General features: G+C 46.6%; 1 long non-coding RNA gene across 6 annotated transcripts in view; it reads left to right on the top strand.

The window, feature by feature from the left end:
• Positions 1-20005, top strand: part of LOC140393883 (uncharacterized) — a 294363-nt gene that overhangs the window by 207158 nt on the left and 67200 nt on the right. For all 6 annotated transcript variants that reach the window (XR_011935762.1, XR_011935760.1, XR_011935763.1 and 3 more), the window contains one exon: positions 19432-19573. This is a non-coding gene — a long non-coding RNA (uncharacterized lncRNA). The remainder of the gene's footprint in view (positions 1-19431; positions 19574-20005) is intronic.

The raw sequence follows: 20005 nt of genomic DNA, 5'->3' as shown, positions 1-20005 counted from the left end.
TAACACCCACATGTCCTGTGGCCATTTCATTTGTTCAGCTACCTTCTCAAATGAAATGAAAAAGGCTTCCACTTCCTTCTTGTCAAACCTTGGCAATGCTTGGACATATTTAAATAGATTCCCACCAAGCCTTCGACTATGACGCTCTTCCTCACTATCCTCATCACTATCATCCAACTGTATGTTTCCCTTTATGTCTGCCAATTTTAACTGATTGTCATGTTTCATGGCCATTTTCTGAAGTTCAAACTCCCTCTCTTTATCTTTTTCCATGATCTGCATCTCCCTTTCTTTTTCTTTTTGTTCTGCTAAGGCTATTCTTTCTTTTCTCCTTTCTTCTCTCTCCTTTTCTTTTTCCTCTCTCTCTCTTTCTCTTTCTTTTTCCTCTTTCTCTCTTTCTCTTTCTTTTTCCTCTCTCTCACTCTCGTATTCCAGCCACTTTAATTCTTTCTCATGTTCCATTTGTTTAATTTGCAACTGAATTTTTGCCATTTCCAATGAGTCAAACGGTATCTCAGGCAACTTTAAATGCTTAACCACCGCCATAATTACCTAATCTTTTCACATTTTGTCAGGTAATGTTAACTGTAATGTGTCATGATATTCAAACACACACATCATGATAGACAGACCAACAGACAAATTAGCACACATAACCAATCACAGACAAGGACAGAGACAGTATAAGACAAGGAACACGACACCTGGTGGCCAGTCCATCTAGAGACCAGGACAAGGACAGGACCTGATTAACAACACACTCAGGGAGTCACCACGTGCAGAGTATCAAGACAAATCTGTAAATAGCAAGTTGAAATAAAACAGCGTTGTACCAATTGCAACCGTGTTGGTTCATCTGTACCTCAGAGCACCCAACACCACACAATGTTCTTGCCAAATCTAACAGTCTGCTTTTTGTTTCTGTCCGTAAAGTATGATGTGTGACATTCTCCACCCCCAAAAACTTCTGAGCCTCTGAAAGAGCCATTGTTCACAACACTCTCCCCACTTAAATTAAAATACCACACCGGAAAAGCAACAATCCTTCACTGTCTTTAAGTTCACAAAAGCCAATCCAATAGATAAACTTTTATCCCCCTCGAGCCCCCAATTTTTATGGGTGAGGTGTTTTCAGAACCCCAAAATGTATCATGGAGTTCAACCAACCTCTCCCTTTAATGGATTTGCTGTTTTTCCTAGCACACGGCTTTTTTCCTAGGTGTGGCATTACAATTATGGACACGTGGGTTTTTAAACACAAAACACTGTTTATTCCATGAACTCAACTTAACATCTGAAATAAACATTGGATCTCTTAACGCCCCTTACTTCAAAGATAACTCAGAAAATATTGCAACAGTAAATAATTCCTTAAAATGTTCCTTCAAACGTCCAAGAGACTTAACACCTTTAAACAAAATCACATCAGGTTAAAGGCTTCACTATTATAAGTTTAAATCACCCAAATGATCCAGAGATAATCTTTCATGGCAGAGATCCAGCTCACGGCAAAACACAGACACACACCCAGCTCTTTTCCTCCAAACTGCAAAACTAAAAACTGCAAAATGGCTGACCTGACCACTCTCTGACATCACTGTTTTCTTAAAGGTACATTGCTTAAACATCCATGTCTTAAAGGTACTCTCACATGACACAAAGAACAAAGAAAATTACAGCACAGGAACAGGCCCATCGGCCCTCCAAGCCTGCGCTGACCATGCTACCCATCTAAACTAAAATCTTCTACACTTCCAGGGTCTGTATCCCTCTATTCCCACCCTATTCATGTATTTGTCAAGACGCCCCTTAAACGTCACTATCGTTTCTATAGTGCAGACAGTGCTGCAACAGGCCCTCATACCCCAAGAGACTCCATATTGAATGATCTCCCTGAAATTTTCTAAGGTTTGATTACGTTACCATACACGTACAAGATTCAATTAAAGGAAGACGCAAAGCCTGTGATTCGTGTGCCGAGACGTGTGCCGGCACCATTAAGGGATAAACTAAAGGCAAAGTTAGAGATAATGGCTGCCTTGGTTATCATTAAAAGTATTGAAGTCCCTGTGTTAATTCCATGGTCTGTGTAAAGAAGCGAAATGGAGACTTAAGAATCTGCATGGATCCGAAGGATTTGAATCTGAATATTAAAAGGGAACACAACTTTATACCAAAAAGGGAGGAGATAACCTGTGAAAGGGCAGGAGCAACCTGTTTCAGCAAATTGGATGTGTCACAAAGTTCCTGGCAATTGAAACGAGATAAAGAATGCACCAAAATGTGCACGTTCAACACACCCTTCGGGAGATATTGCTTTTTGGCATCATCTCGGCTTCAGTGTTCTTTCATTATGCCATGGAGCATATCGTTGAGGGAATTCCGGGGTTCCGTCTGTATGTAGATGACATTATTATTTGGGGGTCGACCCGGGAAGAACATGATGAACGGCTTCTCAGGGTCCTAAAAAGTATCAAGAAAAATGGTCTGAAGTTGAACAGGGCGAAATGGCAAGTCGAGGTGCACAGCATCCCCTTCCTGGGAGGCAAACTGTCTGCACAAGGAGTTCAGCCCGATCAATGCAAGATAAAGGCAATTCTGCAGATGCCACGTCCTACGGATAAAAAAGGCATTTTAAGACTGCTAGGCATGATACATTTTGTGGGAAAGTTCATCCCCAACTTGGCAGCCAAGACCGTACATCTGAGGGAGACCATAAAGAAAGATGTAACATTCCAGTGGTCCAGCAACCATGAACAAGAGTGGCAGGCACTGCAGGTTTTGCTTACCATGGCGCTTGTCCTCACGGTTTTTGACCCAGTCAAAAATACAAAAATCTCAACTGATGTGTCATAGGATTGTTTGGGGATGGTCCTATTCCAGCAGGATCTGGAAGAAGACTGGCTGCCAGTGGCGTATGCGTCCAGGGCAATGCCTGACACTGAATGAAGATACGCACAAATCAGAGTGCCTCGGGCTCATTAATGGGCTAACGAAGTTCCATGATTATTCGTATGGGCCTCCAACCTTCATTGTGGAGACTGACCACAGGCCACTGGTCGCCATCATAAAAAAAAAATCTTAGCAAGTTGTAGCCGTGACTTCAGTGGACGATCATGAAGTTGCAATGGCACGACTTTGAGTTGGTGCATACGCCGGGTAAACATCTTATTGTGGCTCACACGCTTTCCAGAGCTGCTGGCAATGAGGAACCATTCCTGCTGAATAAGGACGTACAAGTCCACGTTCACATGGTGACAGAGTCTCTGCCAGTCTCTGACAACAAGTCAAAAATAATTAAAGAAGAAACTGTCAAGGACACGATCTTGCAGAAAGTGAGAAAGTATATCCATGAAAAATGAAAATCACTTATTGTCACAAGTAGGATTCAAATGAAGTTACTGTGAAAAGCCCCTAGTCGCCACATTCCGGTGCCTGTTCGGGGAGGCTGGTACGGGAATTGAACCGTGCTGCTGGCCTGCCTTGGTCTGCTTTAAAAGCCAGCGATTTAGCCCAGTGTGCTAAACCAGCCCCATGAAGGATGGTCCAAAGGATCCTCTTCAGGTTTCTAGAGTATTCAAGCAGAATTAAGTGACGTGAATGGATTTTTGCTGCGGAATCAGCGAATTGTGATTCCACAGGTACTACGGTCAATGATCCTCGTGAAGTTATACAAGAGGAGAGCCAGGGAGGCAGTCTATTGGCCTGGGATCAACCAGCACATTGAGTTGATGGTGGAGAATTGTGAAACATGCCAAGGATTTCAGCGCATGCAGAGGAAGGAACCTATGCAGATGGACGAGACAATCACTACTCGGTGGCAGAAGATTGCAGTGGATCTTTTCCATTTAAATGGAAAGGAGTACCTTCTGGTCATAGACTATTTCTCGAACTACCCGGAGATAGCGCAATTGTCGAATTCTATGTCAAGACGTGTTATTAAGAATGTCAAGGAAATGTTTGTGAGACACAGCATTCGGAATGTGTTTATGAGTGATAATGGTCCTTGTTTTGACTGCTATGAGGGGACAGAATTTACACGGCGGTATGATTTCCAACATGTTACTTCCAGACCCTATTACACTCAGTTGAATGGCAATGTCGAAAATGGAGTGCATACTGTCAAGCAGATCCTAAAGAAAGCACTGGACAGTTGCGATGATACATATCTTGCGCCCCGCAGCTATCATTCGGCATCACTAGTCAATGGCCTCGCACCTGCTCAAATGTGATCAACAGGCAACTGTGAAAAACTCTACCTCGTTTCCCTCATGAGCCCATGAACCATTCATTAACAAGACAATTGACCTCTCAGAAGAGGAGGCAGAAGGAATTTTATGATAGGTCTGCCAAAAGACTTCAACCTCTGCAATTGGAGGATACGGTGAGAGTAGAAGACTCCAAAGGAAATGGATGGTCTAAACAGGCAGGGGTACTGCGACAAGCAGGTCCAAACTCACATCTCATTGTTACGGATGAAGGTGCTGTCTTGAGAAGGAATAGAAGAGCTTAGCTCCAAGTAAGGCAACCGTTTGTGATGCAACCACTAGAAGAAGCATGCATCAGTCCTAAAACATCTGAAGAACCTATGGAACAAATTAAACAAGAGGATGATACATCAATACATGAAGAACATCAAACTCAAGCAACAAACACTAAAGAACATGAAGAACCTTTGCAAGTTCATCAGACACTGAGAAGGTCTACAAGGATAAGGCACAAGCCAGAAAGACTGATCTTGTGAAAGACTGTAAAAAATTCTGAACATGTAATTAGTTATGTATATCATGGTGAAATGTAAAAAGTAATTTAACGTATGTAAATAATTTCATTTTCCAGAGGAAAGGGGATGTGATTATATGCATAAAGAAAGTTTGCACATAATGTTATGTACGGCCTCCAACCACAAGGTGGCCGTGTAAACCCACCACGTGACCGTCTGGCGAGGGAGCTGGGAGTAGGTTGTGCTGGAGGATTACGTATTTTGCAGTAGCTCTACCATAGTTAATTAGTGTTAGTAGTTTATTATTTTATTTATCACACAGTTGTTCCTTAATAAATTATTTAAACTAGATGTTCTGTAGTTTCACATTCATTTTGGTCAGTCTACAGAACATGCCACCATGAACTCCTCATTTGGTTGGCTATGAAACCATACATATTTAAGAGGGTTCCCCACCCCTAGTTTTTCCCTTTTTTTCCTTTCAGGAAGTTATACAAAAGTACCTCCGGGCACTGCGAGTTCACAATTGACTGTCCTTCCTAATCTGTAGAGAGAGTGATGCAATAAGAACAAGGAGGCCGTCATATCTTATTCCGTTGCTGATGCAATTTCCAGCAGGAGATGACATCCAGAAGCAAGAATGCAGCTTCATTTTTCTTCTTAGCGGTCCAGGAACAGCAATATCAGTTGAATACTTGACTCCCCTATAAACAAAAAATAGGCAACCTCAGCAAATATCCGTGACCAAAACTGAGACCTCCCTAATCTATATGGTTAAACAAAATGTCATGTGAGAATACCTTTAAGAAATGGGTGTTTATAAATGGGTGTGTATATAAATATTTGTAGTGAGAATACCTTTAAGAAATGGGTGTTTATTACTGCAGTGATGTCAGAGAGTGGGTGGAGTTGGGCTGTCTGTCGGCTTTTTACTTTCGTTTTAGGCTGTTTGCTGCAGGGTGTGTTTTAGTTTCGTTTTCAGAGCAGGATAGCTGCAGTCACAGCTAGAAGGTATATGACTCTCTCTCTCTGTAATACAAAGATTGTAAATCGATCCTTTGGTGATTTAAAATAATAAGTGCTCTTGGAAGTGACTTTAACCTGATGCGCTTCTGTTAAAGGTTTTGTTTTTAAGTCTTATGGGTGTTAAAAGGAAAGTTTAAAGGATTACTTAGTGTTGTAGTCTTTGGGGGTTGCATTTGAATTAATGGTTGCTAAGATATTCACTGTATGTTTTAAAAAAGGTTAACTTGAGTTCATAGAATAAACATTGTTTTGCTTTAAAAAATACTTTTCCATTTCTGTTGTACCACACCTGTAGAGTGTGCCATGTGCTCCCCATACCACAATCTATTAAAAGTTGTGGGTCAGGTGAACTCCATGATACACTTTGGGTTCTCTAAACCCTGGCCCATTACAACAATCCCAAGTGATTCATTTTCTATTAAGTAGCTTGCAAGAGTGTTGGAAAGGGATGTTAGGTGCATTTATATTAAGATAAAAACACTGAAAATGCTCTCGAAGGTCTCACATTGGTAAAGAATGGAGATAGCGAAAGGATTGCAGTGAGAGTCATCATTTTATAACTGGGTGATTGTTGCATTTCTCACAGCATGTCTGAGGGTGCATTGATTTCCAAGAAAAGACACATTGTACTATTCTAGTGCACCATCCTGCTGCAATGCTGAAGTTGTCTATTATGTGATCTCACTCTATAGGACTGGAAGATCCAAGGTCTAAAAACAAAGACATCATAGGTCAATTAGGAATGATAGTTTTGCATTAGATTGACATCTGTTTGTGAGCCCCTGGTTGCTGCAAGGTCATGAAAAATATTAGACTTGTTTCCTTTATGACATTTTGCATTTGTAATAAGGTGGGACAGGAATTTTGGACGGGATTCTCCATCCGCGTGATCCTCAGCGGCGAGCCGTCGCCGGCAGCAAGATTCTCCGTTCCTGCCTCCTGCCAATGGGATTTCCCTTTGTGGCCACCCTACGCCACCGGGAAACCCACAGGCATAGATGCACTGCCGGTGCAACGGAGAATCCCGCTGGCGGAGAATTCCAATGACTGGTCAGAGGGCAGGCACAGAGGTGAAGCACTGAAATAGCAACACCAGCCAGCATGTTGGCTTCCTATTGCTTCTGACTAATTTTATCAGAGTGGCCCTGAGGTCATGGCCAACTCACAAAAACGTCCAATGAAGCATGTTAAAGAATTAATTGAAAATTTGTGGAGGGCCTCTTTGAGATTTTGATGCAGCAAGGTGCATACAGTGTGAGTCAGGGGCAGCCAAATTCTGGCAGATAGAAGCACAGTGTGGAGCCAATTTTGGTTGCATGAAGATATAAGGAAGAGGAAACAGCTCAGAGGGGCAATCAGCCATTGGCACACAGGTGCATAGGTTGCGGGCAGAGTGCTGCCATCCTGGTATCACGGGAGTATAAGAGGAGGGGGGAAAGGCTCTTGTGCATTGTGGTGGTCTGCTGTGCTCTCCATAACATGGTCCTCCAGAGAGGCTCAGACTTTTCAGAGGGTGAGTCCACAAACTTCATTGGAGGAACAAGGAGAGAAAGAGCTGAAAGAGGAGGAAGGTATTAAATAATGAGGTGCCCCAGTTGCCCAGCGACATGGCCAAGCCCAAAACAGGACTCAAGGTGCTCATCAGGATTCAATCAACATCAGGGCTAATCTGAAATAGGGATCTTTCCGTTGAGCCCTTCTAGCCCAGGGGACTGGCATGGTCTGGAACTCACTTTGAGATACTTGTGAGATAATTTCTCTTGTTGAAAAATAGAAAAATAGCATATTTACAGATGGAAAAAAACCCAGTGACCCACTCAGTGCTCTGCCCGCTGAAGTAGCCTCCGCTCTCAGCCACTTCTACATCATGCTCTCCTTGTAGCCTTGGAGAAGATGGAGGCAGGCTGCTCGCCTCTCTGCCTGCAGCTGAAATGCACATGGCGGTCGTCCTTGTTGTGGAGGCGCCCCCGCTGGCACTGGCATTATGGCAGCGGCATTCTCCATCACTGGGCCTTGCTGTACAGAATTGTCCTCTGTCAATGGGGCCCAGGAATCCAGGGATAATGACAACACTCAGTGATCGGAAGTGCTCTCACCCTCCTTGGTGATTGTTGCCGACCTGGATGGCTGGAGGGGAGTACCAGTTGGAATGCAACTGGCATCCACTCCAAATATCTGTTTGCCACTAACCGGTCCATGGTGCAGATTGTACCATGTGGTCTGCGTGTTTAGTGTACTGCCCCTGCATCCACTCTGAGTGTTGCTGCATATTCCTCTCCATGACTTGTCCACTCTCATAATGTGGATGATTCTGCGTTGAAAGCCCTGAGCCATGGTGACACACAGGAACTGAATGGAATCCTCCATTCTCAGCTGCACTGCCTCAGGATACATGTGGGGACACATCTGGAACTGCTGATCTAGGCAGAGTCTCCTTCCCTGTGAATCATGAGGTGCTGCATCAACTGAACATGGTTGTGTGTGTCCTAATTCTCTGAGGGGGACTGCCTCTAATGTTATGACAACCTGGGCTAGTGCACGGTCAATTGCAGACCTACTTGACCAGGTGTCGCAACACAACAGAAATTAATAAATAATTCTAAGAAAAATACCCAAAGTCTTTGGTCCTCGGCTGCCCAATAACCACAGTCACCAGGTTTGTAAAATTTAAACACAAATAACTTTATTAATAATAAAAACTATGATTAAATATGCAACAGATACAACAGGTTAACTATTATCTGATTCTTAACTCCCCCCACGTAAGTGTGCCCCACCCTCTATACACACACAAGACAGACAAACACAGGGGGCAAAACATGGTGAAAAATAATAAGTAACAGGATAAATGTCTTTGTTGTGGATGGAAGCACACCTTCCTTCAATTTAGGCTTTCAGTTCGAGGTTTTTCTTTGCTTGCAGTCTGTATTAGTTTTCACTGTAGATTCATTCTGATTCCATGTATAGCCATGCAGCTTTATTGGAGAAAACATGAGAGAGAGAGAGAGAGAGAGAGAAAGAGATCAGCTTCTTTCCTCTGCATGTCCAGGACTCCAACTATCCTTCCTTGATTCTCTGTGAAATCATCCCATTCAGCAGGATCTGATCACCGCCTGTTACGGGGCAAAATACACCCATTTGGTCAATTCATTAGCTACCAGCCAACCAATCGCACTGAGTCCCACCGATCTCTTGGGTACTAGAAAGTCTTGAGTTCTGCTGTGCGAGAGCTAGCAGGGTGCTCCCTTTTATAACTTTTGAATTCCTCACTTCCCCTGCTCAACTTAAAGGTATATACACAGTAAACATCCATGGATCAAAATGATAAAGAAAGGGGAGATAAGGACATCAACAGGAAGTGCCCTAACACTACCACCTCCTCCTGCTCACTCCATTCCCTCTCTTCTGACCATTAATTGGTTGCCCAATCTAGCCTCCAGCCAATTAACTTGCCGTCCACATGAAAATCACAGGCTTGGTTCATCCCCACCCTCAGGGCTGGGATCCTAACATACATTTCTTGATCCCTGAAGGAAATTCAGGCCTGTTGCTTCAGTTGCTTGGTGGGAACATTCCCCACACACAATTTTTTATTGATACTGATTATCTAATAATAATAATAATAATCTTTATTAGTGTCACAAATAGGCTTATATTAACACTGAAATGAAGTTACTGTAAAAATTCCCTAGTCGCCACACTCTGGCGCCTGTTCGGGTACACTGAGGGAGAATTCAGAATGTCCAATTCATCTTACAAGTACATATTTTGGGACTTGTGAGAGGAAACCCATGCAGACACGGGGAGAATGTGCGGACTCCACACAGACAGTGACCCAACCCTAAATCAAACCCAGGTCCCTGGTGCTGTGTAGCTACAGTGTTAACAACTGTGCTACCGTGCTGCCAGATAACAAACCATTGTGGCGCAGCACGGTGGCACAATAGTTAGCACTGCTACCTCACAGTGCCATGGTGAGTTTCCTCTGGGTGCTCCGGTTTCCTCCCACAGTCCAAGGATGTGCAGTTTAGATTGGCCATGCTAAAATTGCCCCTTAATGTCCAAAGATGCACATGTTAGGCGGATTGGCCATGATAAATGTGTGGCGTTACGGAGACTGGGTGAGGGAGTGGGCCTGGGTGGACTGCTCTTTCGGAGGGCCGGAGCAGACTTGACGGGCCGAATGGCCTTTTCTACACTGTAGGGATTCTATGGAAACCACATTGCTTTACACATTCCCTGTTCTATTCTTTGTACATGGTACAATAACATTTCTATTCTGGAAAAATGCATCCAATTCTGAACTTCCATTGATGAAAAGTTATAATTAGAATGGCTCAGGACATTGTAAATAGATTATTGATATCATTGTCTGAAGTTTCCCACTCAAGACAAGATATGTCTTTCATTGTTAATATGTAGAACAGTATTTTTCAAACATTTTTTTGCTGAGATCCACTTTTAGAACTGGCCGACCTTTGCGACTCATGCCGGTCGACCTTCAGGACCCACGCCGGCTGACCTTCGTGACACACTCTATGTTCACTTACCCTTAATGTGAAAGGGGAACCTGCTTGGTCCTCATGATCTTACTTGAATCAGGTTCAAAGGTGGAGAGGGAAATGCATATATCGAGTGCAGACTTCAGCCAGTTCCTTTGTGCCGTCTTCATCTTTACAAAAATGGAAAATCCAACGTCACACATGTAGGTCACTGTGAAGGGCAATAGCAGCAAAATGCTTGTTTTACTCAGCACCGGATACACCTGGGAGTTACTACTCCAGAATGCTAACAGCCACATGGACTTTTGGCGTGTTTTGAATGTGCTATTACAGGTCAGTTTCAGCAACATAGTCTTTAATTTGGAGTCAGTTCTAAGTTAGTAACTGACTCTGGGGTCTCAAACTCAAAGGGAATTTTTCACCCACCACTTCTCTTTTAAGATCTGAAACTTCTCCTCTCATTTGCCAGTACTTCCCTACATATAACTCACATGGGTTTTGCAACCTTATTTGCATTTTCACAATTGACTCACATACCTCAAGAAATCATCTTTATACTATTTATTCCGGAGTTAAGTTTCTTCTTTGTAGTCTGTTAACCAGAGATCCTGAGACTCTGTCCTGCCCTAACACCAGTCCTGCTCTGTCCTGCCCTAAACTCTCCTGTTCAGCTCTCTCCAACAGATTCCATTGTGAGATACTAAAACTGCCTATTTGCATCTCTGGCCGTCTCTTACTTTTAAGAAAACCATTCATCTGCACAGTTTACTTGCCTTGCTTGCCAGCAGCTGGAAAATAGAAGCAACACTGCTCTGTGATTTGATGCCAAAAGCACGCACCTGCAGGTCAAGTGTGAATGCAGGGGGCGTGACCTGCTCTCTGCTGCCACTTCTGTCCGGAACTCTCCACACCAACTTATTTATTTCCATTAAAAATGCTGCCATTCTCTATGTAAAGGCCAGTAGCGGATGTTGGCCGCTTCTCCCATGATCGGGACTGCCATGAGAATGGCACGACCGATTGCTTCGCAACACTCCATACACCTGCCCGTGGCTCGAGACACACACTTTGACAAACCCTGATGTAGAACATCCTGTCTTACTCACTAAAAGGAGCTCTGTGTCTCCTGTTTGTACATTTGAAAGGCAAATGATGGTTCCTTTCATTTAGTCTGAAACTGCTACCAACCTATGGATGAAAGTGCTTGAGCATGACAGGATTAGCTCAGCGGTAGCACTTTCACCTTGGAGTCCACAAGCTTCTGAGTTTAAGATTCAGTCCAGAGATCTGAGTGTGTTGGCCTGGAGGTATCTTCATGGGCACAACACAGAATATAGACTCGAAAATCCACTCAGTGTCAAATAATGCCCAAATATCCTCCCAATCTTGCATACACCCAAACTTGAAACAAACATCAGTCAGCATAAAGAATTGGAGCTGAAGGAAACACTGAACCCGCATGAATGTATTTCTCCTTTAAGTATAACAATTTAACCATCATTCATGCTTATCGAGCAGAGCAGAATTAGAAACCTGCAATTGTGGAAGCTTTTCAATTTTTAATGTGACTTAATACGTAAAAATCCATTAAAAGAAACCGCAATTGTAGAACCAGTCATCTAGGAGGATAAATGATGCACCTTAAGGTCGAGTTGCAATGTTCCGGTAAGTGATCCTGGAAGAAGTGCAATTGGAGGAGATTCCGACGCATATGCAATTTCCTGTGTGAAGGTTCATTCGGATAAAGGGCTTAGCACAATGATGTAGAAGTATGACACTGAAGGGTATTGCAGTTACAAGCATTACCACATTCCACAATCGTTTAAGCCACACAATTCTTTTTTTTAAATAATATATTTTATTGAATTTTTTTTCCAGAGAACAGTTTTCCCCCTCTTACAAAGCAAACGTAACAATAAAGAAATTTTTAACAATACACAAATAACAAAACCCCATTATCTTTTGATATAAACTAAACTAACCCCCCCCCCCCCCCCCTCCCCCCCCCCCCCTCCCCCTGGGTTGCTGCTGCTGGTCATCTGTCTTCCCTCTAATGTTCCCCTAGGTAGTCGAGAAATGGCTGCCACCGCCTGCTGAACCCTTGAGCCGACCCTCTCAGGGCAAACTTTATCTGCTCCAATTTAATGAACCCCATTAAATTTACCCAAGCCTCCAGTCCGGGGGGTTTCGCCTCCATCCACATGAGTAGGATCCTGCGCCGGGCTACTAGGGACGCAAAGGCCACAATGTCGGCCTCTTTCGCCTCCTGCACTCCCGGCTCATCCGCAACTCCAAAAAAGCTAACCCCCAGCCTGGTTTGACCCGGGCCTTCACCACCTTCGAAATCACTCCCGTCACTCCCTTCCAATACCCTTCCAGTGTCGGGCACGCCCAAAACATATGTGCGTGGTTTGCCGGGCTCCCGCCACACCTCCCCACATCTGTCCTCCACTCCAAAGAACCTGCTCAATCTTGCTCCCGTTATGTGTGCTCTATGTAGCACCTTAAATTGAATCAGGCTAAGCCTGGCGCATGAGGAAGAGGAATTTACCCTGCTTAGGGCATCAGCCCACATACCCTCCTCTATCTCCTCCCCTAGTTCTTCTTCCCACTTTCCTTTTAGTTCGCCTACCGACTCCTCCCCCTCTTCCCTCATCTCTCGGTATATCTCTGACACCTTGCCCTCTCCTACCCACACCCCTGAAAGCACTCTGTCCTGAATCCCCTGTGTCAGGAGCAACGGAAATTCCCTCACCTGTTGTCTAGTAAACGCCCTCACCTGCATATATCTCAAGAAGTTTCCCCGGGGCAACTCATACTTTTCCTCCAATGCTCCCAAGCTCGCAAAAGTCCCATCTATAAACAAATCTCCCACCCTCCTAATTCCCAACTGGTGCCAGCTCTGAAATCCTCCATCCATTTTTCCTGGGGTGAACCTATGGTTGTTCCTGATTGGGGACCCCACCAGGGCTCCCCGCACCCCTCTCTGCCGCCTCCACTGTCCCCAGATATTCAATGTTGCCACCACCACCGGATTCGTGGTAAACTTTTTAGGTGAGAACGGTAGCGGCGCCGTCACCAGCGCCTCTAAACTCGTCCCTTTACAGGACTTTCTCTCCAGTCTTTTCCACGCCGCTCCCTCACCCTCCATCATCCATTTACGTATCATTGCCACATTGGCGGCCCAATAGTAATCGCCCAAGTTCGGTAGTGCCAATCCTCCTCTGTCCCTACTACGCTGAAGGAACCCCCTCCTTACTCTCGGAACTTTCCCTGCCCACACGAAGCTCATTATGCTCCTGTCTATTTTATTAAAAAAGGTCTTAGTGATTAGTATAGGGAGACATTGAAATACAAATAAGAACCTCGGGAGGACCATCATCTTGATTGCTTGCACCCTGCCCGCCAGCGACAGAGGCTGCATGTCCCACCTCTTGAAGTCCTCCTCCATTTGTTCTACCAGCCGTGTCAGATTAAGTCTGTGCAAGGTTCCCCAGCTCCTAGCGATCTGAATCCCCAGGTATCAGAAGTTTCTTTCCACTTTCCTTAGAGGCAGGCCTTCTATCTCTCTACTCTGGTCCCCTGGATGTATCACAAATAATTCACTCTTCTCCATGTTTAGCCTATACCCCGAGAAATCCCCGAACCCCCTCAAAATTCGCATAATCTCTATCATCCCCCCCGCTGGGTCCGACACGTATAACAATAGGTCATCTGCGTATAACGAGACTCGGTGTTCTTCTCCCCCTCTAATCACCCCTCTCCATTTCCTGGAGTCTCTCAACGCCATGGCCAGAGGTTCAATTGCCAACGCGAACAACAATGGAGACAGCGGACATCCCTGTCTTGTTCCCCTATATAGTCGGAAATACTCCGATCTTTGTCGACCTGTAACTACACTTGCCGTTGGAGCCCCATAAAGAAGTCTAACCCAGCTAATAAACTCGTTCCCGAACCCAAACCTCCTTAACACTTCCCATAAATACTCCCACTCCACCCTATCAAATGCCTTCTCTGCATTCATTGCCGCCACTATCTCTGCCTCCCCCTCCACTGGGGGCATAATTATCACCCCTAATAGTCGTCGCACGTTAACATTCAGTTGTCTTCCTTTTACGAACCCTGTCTGGTCTTCGTGCACCACCCCCGGGACACAGTCCTCTATCCTCGATGCCAGTACCTTTGCCAACAATTTGGGGTACACGTTCAATAATGAAATAGGTCTATAGGACCCGCACTGCAACGGATCTTTATCCCTCTTCAAAATTAGCGATATCGTCGCCTCCGACATCGTCGGGGGTAGAGTCCCCCCTTCCCTGGCCTCATTGAACGTTCTCACCATCAACGGGGCCAACAAGTCCACATATTTTCTGTAATATTCCACCGGGAACCCGTCTGGTCCCGGGGCCTTCCCTGCTTGCATGCTTCCCAGTCCCTTAATAACCTCGTCCACCCCAATCGGTGCCCCCAGGCCTACCACCTCCTGCTCCTCCACTTTCGGGAACCTCAATTGGTCCAGGAACTGCCGCATCCCCTCCTCTCCCTCTGGGGGTTGAGACCTATACAGTCCCTCATAGCAGGTCTTGAACACCTCATTTATCTTTCCTGCCCTTCGCACCGTGTCTCCCCTTTCGTCTCTAATTCCTCCTATCTCCCTCGCTGCTGTCCTCTTTCGCAATTGATGAGCCAACAGGCGACTAGCCTTTTCCCCATATTCATACCTCCTCCCCTGTGCCTTCCTCCACAGTACCTCCGCCTTTCTGGTGGTCAGAAGGTCAAACTCCGTCTGGAGTCGTCTCCTCTCCCTGTACAGTTCCTCCTCTGGGGTCTCTGCAAATTCCCTATCCACCCTTAAAATCTCCCCCAGTAATCTTTCCCTTTCCTTGGCCTCTGTTTTCCTTTTGTGGGCCCCAATGGAGATCAGCTCTCCTCTGACCACCGCTTTTAGTGCTTCCCATACCACTCCCACAGGGAGCGCGCCGTCGTCATTGACCTCCAGGTATCTCTCAATACACCCCCGCACTCTTGCACACACTCCCTCATCCGCCATCAATCCCACATCTAATCGCCAGAGTGTTCTCTGCTCCCTTTGCTCTCCTAATTCCAGGTCCACCCAATGTGGGGCATGGTCCGAAACCGCTATGGCTGAGTACTGAGCTTCTTCCACCCTAGAGATCAACGACCTTCCCAAAACAAAAAAATCTATCCGGGAGTACACTTTATGGACATGGGAGAAGAAGGAGAACTCCCTAGCCCTAGGTCTAAGAAATCGCCATGGATCCACTCCCCCCATTTGGTCCATAAACCCCTTAAGTACCTTGGCCGCTGCTGGCCTTCTTCCGGTCCTTGAGCTGGATCTATCTAGCCCCGGGTCCAGTACCGTATTAAAGTCCCCTCCTAAAATCAAGCTTCCTACCTCCAGGTCCGGTATACGCCCCAGCATCCGTCTCATAAATCCCGCATCGTCCCAGTTTGGGGCATACACATTAACCAACACGACCTCCATTCCCTCCAGCCTGCCACTCACCATTACATATCTACCTCCGCTATCTGCTACGATGTTCTTTGCTTCAAATGCTACCCGTTTCCCCACCAAAATGGCCACCCCTCTGTTCTTTGCGTCTAGTCCTGAGTGGAACACCTGTCCCACCCATCCTTTCCTTAACCTAACTTGGTCCGCCACCTTTAGGTGCGTCTCTTGGAGCATAACCACGTCTGCCCTTAGTCCTTTCAAATGCGCGAGCACTCGGGCCCTTTTTATCGGTCCGTTCAGGCCTCTCACGTTCACGTGATCAGCCTCACTAGGGGGCTACCTGCCCCCCTCCCGTGTCGACTAGCCATTACCTTCTCTAGGCCAGTCCCATATCCCGCCTCCGCGCTCCCCCAGCGTCGCACACCATCCCCGTCCACCCACTCTTTAGCCATTTCCTTTTGGATTTCCGCAGCAGCAACCCGGTTGTCCACCCCCCCGTCCCCCCCCCCCCGCTAGATCTCTTTCTAGCGTGATTGCTCCCCCCATATTACTTCCGTAAGTCAACTGACTTCAGCTGACCCCGGCTACTCCTGCTCACTCCTCGACCCCCCCATGTGGGGAACTCCCATCCGCCTTGCGCCTGTCTTCCCGCCTTATTCTTTCTGGTGCGGGAACATCCCTTTACCTGACCCGCCTCTTATGGCGCAGCTCCTTTTCCCCTCCCCTACCCCATTCTCCAACTATGTCCCGTCTTTCCCCCCTCACCGGCGCCCACATTTCCCAATGTCTCCCCCCTTCCCAATTTACTTCTCAATTAACTTCAACCATAACATTAACAATAACATTTCCTGCAGCTTCAGTCCCTCAGTTCCGATCCAATTTCTCCTCTTTGATAAAGGTCCATGCTTCCTCCGCCGTCTCGAAATAATGGTGTCTCTCCTGATACGTGACCCATAGTCTTGCCGGCTGCAGCATCCCGAACTTCACCTTCCTTTTATGCAACACCTGTTTGGCTCGGTTAAAGCTCGCCCTCCTTCTCGCCACCTCCGCACTCCAATCCTGGTACACCCGTACCACTGCATTCTCCCATCTGCTACTCCGCAACTTTTTAGCCCATCTCAGGACCTCTTCTCTATCCTTAAGGCAGTGAAATCGCACGATTATCGCCCTGGGTGGTTCTCCCGCTTTTGGTCTTCTCGCCGGGATCCGATGTGCCCACTCCACCTCCAAGGGGCCCGTAGGGGCCTCAGCACCCATCAGTGAGCTCAGCATCGTACTTGCATAAGCTCCACAGTCCACTCCTTCCACACCCTCAGGGAGACCCAGTATCCGAAGGTTCTTCCTTCGCGCTCCGTTTTCTAGGGCCTCGATCCTTTCAGTACACTTTTTATGAAGTGCCTCGTGCGTCTGTGTCTTAACCGCCAGGCCCAGGATCTCGTCCTCCTTATCTGCCACCTTCTGCTCCACCACGCGGAGCTCTGTCTCCTGGGTCTTTAGTGTCTCCTTGAGCCCCTCAATTGCCTGTAGCTTCGGGGTCAGCACCTTCCTCTTCAGCAGCTCCACGCACCGTCTCAAAATTTCAACCTGCTCAGGCCCCCATGTCGCCTGCGCTTTCTCTGCCGCCATCTTGTGCTTCTCTCTTTCTGACCCTTTGGTCGACGATTCCTCGCGCTGCAGCCGCCGCCGCCTGTTTTTTCCTCATTTGTTGGGGGGGGGGGGACTCCCTTCTCACACACCCCACACCGGGTTGCGTCGTCGAAATATTCCCCGTTGGGGCTCTTAAAAGAGCCCGAAGGTCCGTCTGAGCTGGAGCCTCCGAAACGTGCGGCTAGCAAGGCATCACCGCAACCGGAAGTCCTCTAAGCCACACAATTCTTAAACAGCTGGGTGACACATCTTTCTGTGTGCAGATGTGGAAGATACTCCAGGCACAATCTGGGCTGATACTGAGGAAGTGCTGCACTGTCAGAGGAGCTATCCTTTGAATGAAGCATTAAACCAAGGCCCTGTCTCGATTCTCAGGTGGATGTAAAGTACCCATTAGAGTATACAAAAAGGTTATCTGGGGCTAGATTCTCTGTCCCGCCAGACCCGTTTTCCGGCATGGCACGCCCCGCCAGCGGCGGGATTCTCCGTTGCCACAGCCAGCCAATGGGGTTTCCCATTGTGGGCCACCCCACGCCATCGGAAAACGCGCGGGTGAGAGTGCACTGCCGGCGGGGCGGAGGATCCCGACGACGGAGAATCCCACAGCTGGTCTTGTATCTCATTGCTAATTGTAGAATCCTGCTGGGCGCAAATGAATGGGCATGGTTATGGCACTACGTGGCATGTTTATGACATTACATGACATATTTATGACATGACATGACATAGTCATGACATTACATGACGTGGTTATGCCATATTTATGAGATTACAGCAGTAACTACACTTCAAAAGTATTCCATTGGCTGTAAAGCACTTTGGGATGTCCTGAGATTGTGAAAGGTTGTATAAAATGCACCTTTTCTCTTTCTGTACATATGCTAAATATTTTCTGAAAACAAACTTTAAACTTTGACGTTTCTTCCAAATCTAAAGTCCAGATTCCATTTTCTGGGCAGCTTCAGGTATTATCTATGAAAAAAGTCCCATTCATTGCAGTGAAAACATTTGCAGGAATACGGCAAAGAGTGGGGGAGTAGGACAAATTGGATAGCTCTTTTCAAGTGCCAGCATAGGTATGATGAGTTGAATAGCCATGCTTGTATGGAATCACTTCACTTGGCTTTTGAAGTCTAAACTGGATATAAAGAGCATTAGGTCTGAATAGATCCAACAGGGATCGGTTCAGGGTTGACTGGATCATGGGTTTCCTGTTAATAAGTAGAAATTTTCTGTGTTCCGGATGCAACAGATTATTTGCACGTGGGCCCCAAATCGGGCTCCATGCCGGATGCCAGGCAGGTTGAGTGTCACCCGACTCGCTCAGGCCGGTGCGATCTGGCTCTCAGTCTCGCTGGGCGCGATCCAGATCAGCATATTTAAATTAGCCTTGCAGCTCATTTAAATACCCCGACGCTGGACTCACCGGCCATGCCTGGGAGACTTCACCAGGGCGCCGTTTAGTACTGGTCCACACATTGGCGACCCCCAGGTGGTCGGCGACAGGGCAGGGTGGTACCCTGGCACTTCCCCTGGAACCTGGGCACCTTAGCACTGCCAGTCTGGCACTTACCCAGGTGCCAGGTTGGCATTGCCAGGGATCAGGCCAGGATGTGCCTTGCCAGGTGAGGGGGTGGGGGTTCACGGGGTCTCCCCAAGGTTGGGAGAGGGTGAGTCAAAAGAGGGGTGCTGGGGAACCTGAAAGGGGGGTGGGGTGATCTAGGCTGCCAGAGAAAATGGCGTACCTATCCATGAGGAGCCTTTGCTGCAGAAACCCTCTAGGTGCGGCCTCAGTAGAGAGGATCTCCCCAAGGTCAAAACAAATGGCAAAGTGCATTGGATTGTGGGGTGTTTCTCCGGGCTGTAGCCACCGAGAAACACCTGGCGGAATGGGCCATTCAGTGTACTTTAACTTGTGTCCACTGAATTGCACCCTCTGTTGCTCTTATCCTAACTTGCACTAGGTCTGGTACACCCTTGCTCATGTGCTCACTAACCTGCATTGGTTGTCAATGTCGCAGTTTTTAAATTCTCATCCTTGTTTTCAAATCTCTCCACAGGCTTGCCTTTCCCTATCTCTGTCATCTCTTCCAGACCTACAACTTCAGAGATATTTGTGCTGTTCCAGGTCATCCCCGATTTTAATCGCTCTACCGTTGGCGGCCGTGCCTCGTCCCAAGCTCTAGAGGTTTGACAGAATAAGTGAGTGGGCAACAAGGTGGCAGATGGACTATAACGTGGGGAAGATGAGGTTATCGTTAGTCAAAAGAATAGAAAAGCAGAATACTTTTTAAAAGGCATTACACTTGTCAGTGCTGATGTCCAAAGAGAATTGGCTATGCTCACAACAAGGAATGTAAAAAGCATTCAGGAGCACCAAGCAAATGGCATGTTGGCCTTCCTTGCAAAGGGATTGAAGTGTAAGAATGAAAGAATCTGGCTGCAGTTGCACAGGGATTGTGTGAGGCCACACCGAGAACACTGTGCTCAATTTTGGTCTCCATATTTAAGCAAGGGTATCTCTGCATTTGAGGCAGTGCAGTGAATGTTTACCGTGATGCGAGCATTGTCCTTTGATGAGAGGCTGAAAGGGTTTTGAATCTATCGGTGTTCTCAGCTTGAGAGGGCTGTGAA

The sequence above is a fragment of the Scyliorhinus torazame genome, chromosome 17 (genome assembly GCF_047496885.1).
Source record: "Scyliorhinus torazame isolate Kashiwa2021f chromosome 17, sScyTor2.1, whole genome shotgun sequence".
In the NCBI taxonomy this organism is placed as follows: Eukaryota; Metazoa; Chordata; class Chondrichthyes; order Carcharhiniformes; family Scyliorhinidae; genus Scyliorhinus; species Scyliorhinus torazame.
Note: the sequence above shows the minus strand (reverse complement) of the source record. Positions and strands in the feature narration are given on the sequence as shown.